Here is a 12,142-nt window from a genome sequence, read left to right on the forward strand (position 1 = left end):
GCCTGTGATTGGTTCGTATTCGTATTCGTACAGTTTTGTATCGAATGCTTATAACCAATGACGATTATTTAAATTAGCCAATTAGAAATTAGAGTTACATCCTCGTCCTCTACATTTCAAATCGAGTTATCAGTTATCATTGTCACCTTGTCTCTTATACGTACAAGACGTTTATTATTGTCGACTCCCGGCGAGATTATTTCGAGTCTCATCAGTTGGGCAATAATGTATCTCACAAAGTCTTTTTCGAGTATTAAAAGTACTGTTTTTAATGATTTTAATACTCAAAATAAGTAATTAATTACTAGCCAAATAATCACTTACAGTATTAAATTTCTCGTATAAGGGTAAGTACTAATGTTTTTACATGTTTACTAATTAGAAACTATTATTATTTTAGATGTCAGACCGGAAAACATGACATTAGATGTAACTAATGTTACATCTAATGTAACTAATAATAACAGTAAAAAATTATTATTATTAATATCCTGTGGCGGATTAACCATTTTATTCTGTTTAATTGTATACTACAGGTAAATTAATATTTTTGTCATATCTTACAAGTTTATAATTAATATATTTTTGTATATACATGTTTGCACACAGGTATGTTCCGGAACATTTTACGTTTTCTCTAATGTATACCCAGGTAGGAAACACAAGTCATTTTGACGTCAAATTTTGGTCCTTTACTGACTATTCCTGACGTCACTAACTGGCGACATAATGACGTTAAAATGACGGTCGAATGTCACAGACAATTGACGTCATTTTCTGACGTCTTATTGACGGCAAAAATAGGTCCATTGTACGACATACCGGTTTCTAGAAATGTTTTTTATGAAATTAAAATGTTAAAATGTCTACTTGATAAACGCTTACTGACAAATCACGGATTTCACGTAATACACAAAATACACCACACGGAAAAAGTTAAGTAAAATAAAAAGATACAGAGAAACATCGGTCAACCTCACTTCAAACAACCCACAATTTACAAAATTTTTCAAGAAATTCGTAAAAAGATTCCTGTTTTTTTTCTTTGTAATTCTACGTGTCACGCCTTTTTTGCTGTCTGCGTCTCATAAAAATTGTAAACAATCTGATATCGGAAGCGAATGTCTTACGCGTTTTTCTCTCGCGCTTCTCTACTTTGAGGGTCTCGACCACGATTTTGCGGCGATCCGTTGTGGAAGCTCCTCGTCTCCCATTACTCGCAATACCTGAGCGCTCGGATGTCTAGTAGTACTTCGGCGACAAACGAGAACTTTGCTTTTGACAAATACAGCGCGAGCGAGATAAATACCGTTTCCTCCTCGCATTCCGAACGCATCGAACTAACGCGAGACATAACGATGGCTTTGAACATAGCCACGCGTTTCGTTCCGGCTTCCCGTTATCCGATCGCCAATCGAGTATCGACGCTCCGTTTCGTAACCCGACGATGCACGCATGCACTCGGATCGAGATAAGGTTTCGTTTCGCAATACATCATATCACATGAGATAGAACAAACGCGTGGCGCATAATTAATTTATATTAGCTTCCCCGCAACCGAATACGCAATTCATAATTTGTTACAATTTTACGTCACTCGACCGAGTAATATATTGCAATACGCCGAAAGACTCAAGTTTTAACCCTTTGGCTGCTACGCGCCATATAATGACACTATAGTGACTTTCTGTTAACCGATTTTTTTCACGAAACGCTACTATAATAACTTCCTCCTGCACGATTATTTGGGACAAAACGCCACTATAGCAGCTTTGTTTTACTCATTTTATCTCCTCGTTGCTCGAATATCCTTAATTGTTTTGATTTGCATTTATTTCATCGAAAAAGTTAGTTCTTAAGAAGTTAGGCATTTTCAAGATGTCTTTACGACGTCTTTTAGGCATGCGTGTTGTCTGGTAAAAATGTCTTTAAGATGTCTATTAGACATGCTTCACGTCCAACTCAGCCATAGTCAAAGAGTTAATTAATTACGACTACAATATGTATAAATTAGAAAGATGTATTATAGTTATGAGAAAATAAACCGTTTGTCTCCTGATGACATAGCTACTACAGGACAGTATAAATTAGGGATGACAATTATCCGTTTATCCGGATATCCGGATATTCGAGATAGAAATAGAGATCCGCGATAAAATATTCGATTCAAGTGAAAATCCGAATATCCGGAACTTGTTCGGATCCGGATCTTGTTCGAATTCGGTTCTTGTTCGGATCCAGATCTTCTTCGGATCCGAATTTGTTTAATACTGTCTAGATTTCCGATTCAATTATTCGATCGTTAACCAGATCTCGGATTCAAATCTTATAAACGCGAGTTACCACAAACCATAAATCTTAAACACGAGTTACCGTGGCGACTTTCATCATTATTGAATTTATACCCTTACGGAAAAAACACTCAAATATTGAGTGTTTATACTCAAAGGCCGTAGCCGGATAAGAAGGATAAATGTGCCCCCACACAGATCATGCTAATTTTTTTTCCTTTGACTGTTATCAGTATCATTTACAATTTAGTCAGATATTAGCCCTTAATATTGAACCGTTTTGGTGTAAAAAATAAAAATAAAAATTTCGAAAATAATTCATATCTTTTGATCGGCTTAACCGATTTTGATGAAATTTTAATATGTTGTAGATATCATTGAGACACATTTGTGGAAAATTCGGAAAAGGTTTCTGATAACAGAAACATTGATAAAAAAATAAATAAATGTTCTTGCTTTTTTTTGTCCCGATATCTTTCTGGCACAATTACGAAAAATTTTTGTAGAATCTTGGAGTAATTTCCTATCAAACATAATTTTTTGGAACCAATAAAATGGGTACGCTTTTAAAAAATAAAGTATTTTTTTCCATTTTTTAAAAATATGATATGCTTTTGGTACGATCGCCATATATTTTATGTAGGAGGAATTTTGGAATAGTATTCTACAATAAGTAATTTTTTCGAACCAATAAAATGCCACTGCACCGTCGGGAACAAGCCGGTCAAAAAAAAAAAGATTTTATTCTGTTAAAAATATTTAATTATCTGCTGTAATTCCATTTGTTTAGAATAAGACAGCGATTGCGGACAATTTGCACAATCAAGCAAATATAAACATATACGAGGATAAACCCTCAGACCACGAAGTGGCAGCAGCTGGTAATGAGGCTACCAAAGAAGGCGAGAAAACTGATAACCAAAATAAGCATAGGGTAAAACTCTCTTCGAATATATTTAAATACGAATAAGTTTGATCAAATATCACCAGAACAAGGAAGACAGTAGTGTTTCAAGTCTGGATACTCCTAAAGTGCTCGACGGCTCCAACGTGTTCAGACCGTTCTCTCGAAATGCCTCAATTACGTTCCATATATCGACGTTGTGCACGTGCACTTTCTTCTGTATGAATCTTAGCTTGCAGGCGGTGCGTTGCATGCTGCAGGAGGCCAACATTTTGAACAATACCTTCATTAAAAAAGTACGACATGTATAAATGAGTATTAATAAGTAAAAAAATAAAAATTGTTTTTTTGCTATTTTCGCCAAAACGAAAAAAACAAATGGCAAATATAAAAAATTTATTGAAAGTCTCGAGGAACAAATTAATAACCAATTAATAAGATATGAATCATATAAATATAATCATATAAAATTAGACAATTTCAGTGCAATCTTGATCTGATGTGATTTATAATATCTGCCCAGCGAGAAATGACCCATCGAATCGACGTCTAATTGATGTCGAAATCATCGATATTACATCATATCGAAATAATGCTCGAAATTTGAAGCTTATTTCGATGTTTGTGCTTTATGACATTTTTTAAAAGAAGAGATTATATATATATATATATTGTGACACACATTTATCGCGCCAGACTCTAAATAGGCAAATTATGTATTTTCTGTTAAGACATCGATATTTCATCATTTTGATATCAATTCGAAGCAATTTTGATTCGCCTGTCAAATATAATAACATTGCCATTATATAGAATGCAATATGAATAGAAAATTATATTGTATTGGCAGACATGGGTAATGTAAAGATTTTATGATTTGAGCATAATAATTACATTAATTTTTTTAGGCTTCCATTTCCATTAAATAGTTACTTTATAACTGTAAAAGTCACAACAAAATTGAAATATTATACAATATAGGTACATTCAGTACTACATTCGCTCATTTATTAAACAAGAAGTTAAATTAAGCAACTAATTAAATATTAATAATAAATATTAATACAATAAGATATTTGTATTTACATTTATCTACAAGGTATATACATAGAAATAAATAGTTATTAGTTACAACTTTTAATTAAGTTTGTATTTATATTTTAATAAAAGATGAGACATATGAATCTTTTTTTGCATTATATGTCGAAATAAAATTATATTTCTAAGTTTCGCTACTCATGTTATCAAATTTTCAATATTCAATATTGATCATCAAATATTCAATAATATTTGATAAAATATTGAAGACTAGATTTGTAATGTAATAGACGTTTAATTTTACTAGTGTATATTTAATTAATGCAAGTTAATTTCATATTTGTTATAAACCAATTTTTAGAAATGTTGTTTGAATTGCATATTTATTTACTAACAAAGGACAACAAAGAAGATAATTTTCGATATATTTTACGAATATGCTATTGAATAATAAGTACTGAAATGTGAACATATTCATTTATTTTAATGTATAATACAAGAAAAAACTTATATGCGTTTTCTCGCTTCTGATAATCTACTTCAATATAGGACTTATTTCACAGTCTCCGATTAACTTGATCCTCCGATTAAACTCACTCTTCGTCTCTTTCTAAGGGGGCAGTTAGAAAGAGATGATTAATATTGCAAACAAGACCATTGAAATTTTATTAAGAGAAAAATACAAATATAAAACATATTACAAAGAATTCCGAGAAAATGTGGATAAACTATTTAGACAGGACGAAGTAAGTATCGACATTGTGTAAAGATATTTTTATTTTTATTCTGTTAAAAATATTTAATTATCTATGCTGTAATTAAATTTGTTTAAAATCAGGCAGCAGCAATAACATACGAGGAAGCACCATCCCACGATGTGGGAAATATGGCTACATACGGAGAAGGCTCAGGCTCAGGCCATGAAGTGGCAAAAAATAATGAGGCCAGAGAAACCAATAATAATCAAATAAAGGTAAAACTCTCTTTGAATATATTTAAATACGAATTAGTTTTAGACTAGATTAGAGGTTTGTTTTTTATTGCTGAACTGTCTGCACTAGTTCAAATTATTATATAATCATTTCTCTTTTTGTTGCAGTTTCGATGTCCTTATTGTAGCATTGAAATCGAACACGAACCTAATTAGAGGCAACATATTCGCGAAACACATTAAATTCGAGAGAATATCTTGTATCTTAATAAAGATAAATAGTTCCATAGACATCAGAAAAATAATAAAAAAGGTATAAGAAAAGTTAAAATCGTATATTGAGAACAAAATATTAGCATTTTAAAAATATAAACAATAAGTATGAAATTATACGACTGTGTAAGATATACAATCAAACAAGGGAAAACGCCGTAATCGGTCAGGACAGGATCTTGCTTGTCCGAATAATATATATTAATTTTAGAGTGACTGGGGGTGTAATCCTGGCTGGGGTGTTATTTTTTCGCAACATTTTCCTTTATATTCTCAGTATCCTATCCTATATGTATATGTATATATATATAGATATATCATATCGTTTAATCCGAATTTCTTGTGTATGTTTTAATATGATTAAATTGATATCAATTTAATCGTGTGACTGTATCGTTCTGGCTTTGGTTGAGACTGCGTTATGTCCGGAAGTAACGGCGCGTGGTCTGCCAAGGGCCAAAGAATTGTACGTAAAAAGTCACTCTAAAATTAATATATATTATTCGGACAAGCAAGATCCAGTCCTGACCGATTACGGCGTTTTCCCTTGTTTGATTAAAAATATATAAAGCTTTTCTACAAATTTCTTTTTCACAAAAAAAATTAATACAGAATATTTATATATGCAAAATAGAAATAAAGAATTGTCTTTATATAGAAAATAAATTTACTAAATCAGTTAGACATGTGTTTCCTTTAATCTCTTCCCCAAATATTCGTCCAAGATTAAATATTTTAGAAATTAGTGCAATCAGCTACATGTATATCTGTAAATATTTTTTCGAATATGTGTATATAAAATATTAGTATTATCTTATAAAAACAAGAAACATGTATTTCAGTAACGCAATATATTGTATTTATTATATATATGACAATATTATATTAATTTGTATAAAGCGCCAATTTATACATACACAGTAAAAAATTTTGTGTCAATGGAAGTCCACTCTCAATTTTGTGTTAAAATAACTCATTCATCGTGTTATTTTTGACATTTAGAAATGTTATAAATGTCGATATAACATTTCTAAATGTCAAAAATAACACGATGAATGAGTTATTTTAACACAAAATTGAGAGTGGACTTCCATTGACACAAAATTTTTTACTGTGTAATGCTTATAGCTTATCCATCTAATAATTGAAAAACTGGTTTTACAACAAATAAAACAAAATAATGTGATGTGAGCTCATATAAATTATTCATTGCAAAACTACCTTGTGGCGATCGTGGCGCAGAGAGATGTGCGCTGGTCTAGTGAGCCGGAGGATCCGAGTTCAAATCCGATCCGACCAAGAATCTCGCTAGGTGTTTTTATTCGATCGCCACCTCTCGGAAGGCAGGGGATGGCAACCCACCGAGAGTATCTTGCCGCGCTCTACAGCCTATAGCGCTCTAATTGCGCTTAACACGTAAGACCTATGTCTTAATAAAACTGTATCACCACGTTTATATCCTTCATTATAATTACCCTCCCAATTGTACATATAAGACCTATGTCTAATAGCGAATTCGGGCGCTTGCACTAGTGCACACTGAGTGCGCACTAAGGCTTGTTCTTAATCAATTATTATATTTACAGATCATCTTAAATACTTCTTAGTCTATAAAATGATTTGTACAGCATCCATATAGATATTACAGATTGTTTTATTGGCTAAAAAGTCTTTAAATGTGTATTTAAGCGACTTTAAATATAAGAATAGATTATAAACAAGCCTTAGTGCGTACTCAGTGTGCACTAGTGCAAGCGCCCGAATTCGCTATTAATAAAACTGTACCACCACGTTTATATCCTTCATTAATTACCCTAAAAAAAAAAGGATAAAGACATATACTTTATTTACCCCGAGGGGTCTTTATTTACCCCAAGGGATTCTTTTTTTAATAACTATCATTGTTTATATTAATTTTCCTGTTAATAGAGGTATTTAATTTTAAATTAATATATGTATATATGTGTATATGTATATATATATATATTTTTTAAATAAATATGTTGTTGCAATTAACTTATAATATCATAAACAATGTAATAAGGAAATACATAATTGATACGTAAAAGCACAGGTATATTGTGTGATAAAATGGGAATGTTTCCTTTTTGTATCTAATAATATATTTTTACATCTGATATTATACCCATTTTTTTCTCAGGATGTTATCTATTTAACATGCTTTTAATTATGTATCTTGAATAAGTAAAGTTTTGCGCGAGCGTTTGCTTTGATTTGAAAAAAATGGAAAAGAACGCGCAAATGCTATTGTATTTTACGCACTTCAACCCAACGCGATATTATAATACGGATACGCATGTGCACAGTTTTTTTCGTAAACATTCCTTTATTATCGATTCAATTAATGATTTTTATACCGCATCTCGAATTCTACGTGTACGTGCGTTCGTATACGTGCGATTTTTAACGAAGTCAATTGTCCTCGTGCCAATACAACGTCTACAAATATTTTCCATCAAAACTGCAGTAAATCAAAGTACAACTAAATAATTATAAATTACAAATAATTCTTTGATACAAAAGCACAATGCCGAATCTCAAGCCTCGTGAATACTTGCGAATCTACCTCCAAATTATTTTGTGATCTTCATCGCTTTATCAGAAATTAATTATGACATAATTATAACAAGAATTTGATCTCAATTGCAATGCGTTACATCGATGTCAAGAGTTAAGGACTAAACGGCTCGATAAAATCTCGTGACATGCAATTTACTCGTTTTCAATGGTTTCAATCGCCCATCAATAAAGCTAAGCGAAACAATCGCCACGATTGTTTTGTTGCAGATTGCGCGCCTTTTTCATCCCCATATTGCCCTTTGGACTATAATTCATTTCATACTCCCGCGGCTAAAACTGAAAAATGCTCGTGGAAAATCGCCGGCAGGCATTCGTTAATCCGTTCCGTATTAAAATCGGGGTCGCGATCCCTTCGCGCTCCTGTCCACCTCGTATGTCCGCCCTCCGTGTCGTTTTTCTAAGTTTTTTTTGTTTCACAAACGCGCGAGAGCAACCCCTCGAGGTAGTTGCTGACAGTGACCGTTCTGTTTTTGACCCGTTGAAATGTTGATTTAAAACAGGCAATCGAGCTCTTTGTAAGGTTTTCTGCGATAAGCGATGATTTACATAACTAAAACATGTATGATACTTATCTGGGTTAACGAAGGATTTCTGCGGAATGGAACGAGTCTCTCGAGCGAATGAGAAACTGGTAAATAGCGCGCCTTAAAAACGATTCAACCATCGTAAAATGTATCGCAGAAGTATTATTCGACTATTCATTTCGCGTGCCCTTTATAAATTCGTTCTCCGAGAATTTCTGTTATATCTTTTCGAAATAGAAACAAAATTGCTTTTATATATATCTTAATAGAACATGAATTCCAGAATCAAGAATAACTTTATTATATGTAATAATTGAAAGAATATATTATATTAACTCGCTGAAAGATTCAGATATCATTACGAACTTTATTTAGTCCAAACTTTGGCGTGAGAAAAGAAAAAGCTTTGAAGATGACGCTATCGTTTTCCCATTGTTTGTATATAATGATGACTGGGAAGTGAACAATCCATTAGAATCTCATTGTACTGCTCTTGGAAGAGTATATTGTTACATACCATGTTTGCCACCTGAATGTGTATCTCAGTTGGAAAATAGTTTTTTGACTCTCCTGTTTAACACAAAAGATCGTAGAGAATTTGGAAATAAACGTATATTCGCACCTTTAACTGAGAAATTAAATTTTTTAGAACAAATCGGAATAACAATTACTGTTAATGGAAATCTTCATAAAATTTTGTGTTAAGTTCACTATTGGGCGATAACTTGGGCCTTCATGCTATGTGTGGATTTGCTGAAAGTTTCCGGGCTAACTATATACATGTAGATTTTGCAAAATTCATCGTACTAATTCTGAGACTACTTGCCTTGAAAACAAATCTGTTTTGAGAACACGTGCATCGTATAATATGGATCTAGCTTTAGCAAACTGTTCACTCAGTAGAATCAAAGAAGAGTGTGTCTTCAATGCAATTACTTCATTTCACGTTATAGACAATACTTATGTTGATATCATGCATGATGTTCTAGAAGGTATCGCTCACTACGATATGATTCCCATAACAAATCATTTTATTGAGATCGGTTATTTTACTTTATCAAGTCTGAATTATAGCTTGCAAATGTTTGATTACGGTCCTAGTGTACAAAACAAACCACCTTGTATCGCAAATAATTTTACAACAAAAAAAATGACAGCCTCAGAAATGTTAATTTTGCTTCCTCATAGAGGAAGCTTTGTTTTCATAAACTTCGTATATGGACCTTTGATCGCATATAAAGCTAAGTCTAATCAACCGAATTTAAAAGAATTATACATGAAATAGGGGTAGAAAAGACCGAAGTAAACATTGTTTTTTGAGTTTTCGATGCCAATTCGATTGCTTATGTTCAAAAACGTCGAAAAATCGTAATTTTAAAAATGTCCGTATGTATGTGTGTATGTATGTACGCTTTTTGTCCGTTAATGCTCTAACTTCCGCAAATTTTAAGATATCGGTTTAATTCTAATTTTATTATATTTTTCAGTCTTTTCTACCCCTATTTCATATATGATACTTTAAGATTTAGTTGATTAGATCCAGTTTTATAAGACTTTTATGTAAGTACGGATTCTTCGAATTTTAAATGTTGCGCTAATTTCCACAAATTTTGAGATATCTATTTTTATTTTTTTTTATATTCTTCAGTCCTTTCTATTTTTATCTGTAGCACACTGGCATATTTTGGCCATTAAAATCTGGGATATTTTATATAATGGTTATTATGTCACGATCTATAAAATTTATTTCTCAACTGATTAATTAATTATTTGCATATTAACTCAACTCAATCGCAAAATATTTCAATTTTTTCTAGGCCTGAGAAAATCAAGAAGCTTCTGCGGACGTACAAGGCTATAGTATATGATGACATACGGGACCACTTTATTAAAATTACAGGTAAAGCTCAAATAAAATGTCCTGAATGTGACATGAGTTTTGATGATTATACACCGAGCCGTTACCTAAGACAACACTTAAAAAAACATAAAATATTTGATGCAAACATGAACATTTCCAATAAGACAGCTCTGGACGAATATTTCACATTCCATCTAAACATAAATATGGGTGAATGTAAACATTGTGGTACATACATTTCTTATACATGGTCTACTGACAAAATTAACGTACATGCACGAAAATGTTATAATATTGATAAATGATAACAATGGACCATGACTAAATTTATATACAAATACTTTATTCCAATAGATATATATGGCAATGTATACGGTAATATAAAATGTCCTGATTGACGCGAGATTTTTGGTAGTCGTACACACAGACATGAACTAAGACAACACTTAAAAGAATATAACATCTTTCATGAAATCTAAAATATTTAAAAAAACCGAAAAAATATTTCACATTCTGAAAATGCTTCTAAATAAGTATACCTATATCTAAACGTTGTGGTTCAATTATTTGTTATGCAGTACGTTACTAGAAATCTTAGAAATCATGCAAAAAAATGTTATAAAGACAGCTGACTGTTTTTGTAAACTTTTTGGGGTAATTATTGGACATAATGTGAAATCATATAATAACCCATTTTGGAAATTGTACTTATTGTTAAAAGAAATAATTGAATTTGTCTTCAGTAGATCAATGTCACAGGAATCTGCTACAGCATTCAAAACATTAGTGGAAGAACATAATCTGTATATAAAATGCACAAAACAGCATTCGAAACCAAAACATCATAATCTCATTCACTATGCAAGAGTCATGATGCAATGTGGACCACTTGTTTCCTGATCTGTGATTAGACTTGACTTCCATTTACCAACAATTTTATTTTACTGCAGAAATTATTTGTTCAAATGTTATTATTATTATAAATTTTTCTTTTTTTTTCTACAGTTGAACGTAAAATTTAACTCTGGAATCTAGTCTACTCACAATTATCTCTTGTAGATACAAATAAATGTAGCTATTACTGGTAAACTAGTGATCTATAGATACATCAGAATAGGATTCAAAGGTATAACGAGAGAGGTCATGGGCGCGATTTAGCTGTTACTTTATTTTAAAGCGCCTCTATGTCCATGAAATGCGGACATTGATGTACGTAGCTAACGTTCATGAATCCCGCAGGTAATGTCCACGAATTTGTGGTTCTCTTCCGTGCTATGTTCACGATTTTTTTGTTCTTTTCGAAAGAGAACCAAATAATCGTGGACATAATACGGAAGGCCGCAGGGGGAAGTGATCCGCGCAATTCCTTGGGCCTAACGCACCTACGGCATACCGAGTTCACTACATCGCGGACATAAACACACAGTTACACGTACACTCATACATATACACAGTGTCATATAGCCCTAAGGTGGTGCTGAAGGCACTTAATTTCCCTCATCCGAGGGATCTAACCTAAAAAAAAAACAATACGGAAGAACCACAAAGTCGTGGATATTACCTACAGGATCGTGGCGCAGAGAGATGTGTACTGGTCTATAAGTAAAGGGCCAGTGCACGTACATTGCCGTAGCGTCTTACGCCTTACGTGAAAGTCTTGCGTTAGTGCTGGTCTACAACCTTGCTTTAAAGGGTATTTAAGCTCTAAGCCATAAGAAA

This window comes from Temnothorax nylanderi, unplaced genomic scaffold (genome assembly GCF_030848795.1).
Source record: "Temnothorax nylanderi isolate EJ_2023f unplaced genomic scaffold, tnyl_v1.0 TNYL_tig0040_pilon, whole genome shotgun sequence".
NCBI lineage: Eukaryota > Metazoa > Arthropoda > Insecta > Hymenoptera > Formicidae > Temnothorax > Temnothorax nylanderi.